The following is a 675-nucleotide window of genomic DNA, read 5'->3' as shown; positions in this document are numbered from 1 at the left end:
ATGTCCACAACAAACTGATGCTGAGAAAGGACAAATCGGTGCATACAAATCACCAGAATGCAGGAAATGAAATGTCTGATGCTCAAAGTTTCTTGGAGTGGACTCTCAGATCCCGCTGTTAATAATATGTGTCCCCTGTTGTGACGTCAGCGGTTAAGCTGTTAACCAACGAGAACATTTTTTACAGGTTACGCATGTCGGTCCATAAGTTAATGAAACAAAAGTTAAAACTTAAAGAATTGAGCTGTTTAGACGTGCAGCAGGCAAGAAAACAGGCCCATCAAACTATTAAGAACGCAGCTAAACATAAATACAATGTGGCAATAAACTTCAGCAAAGCCAAAAGCAAATAAAATAAAAGTAATTTACAGCACAAAGCTTTCGTTTTAGTTGTATAAAGCTCATTCAGTCTGCATAAAAGGAAAGCGCCTATTGTTTTGTTATTAATGCTTGTTAGTTAACGGTTAATGTGTCGGGTTATCGAAAGTAAAATAAACTCAAAGTCAAATAAATGTTGAAAAATAATCTACGCTCTCGGCCAGAAAGCTCAGCGGTGAAGTCATTCATGATAATCACGTTAATGAGAAAATGTTTTTGTGTGAACTGACCCTTTAAAACCTCTGCGCCCCACACACACACACACACACACACACACACACACACACACACACACAC

This window comes from Anarrhichthys ocellatus, unplaced genomic scaffold (assembly GCF_004355925.1).
Source record: "Anarrhichthys ocellatus isolate YVR2014 unplaced genomic scaffold, GSC_Weel_1.0 scaffold42, whole genome shotgun sequence".
Taxonomy (NCBI): Eukaryota; Metazoa; Chordata; class Actinopteri; order Perciformes; family Anarhichadidae; genus Anarrhichthys; species Anarrhichthys ocellatus.
This window is presented reverse-complemented; position numbering follows the sequence as displayed.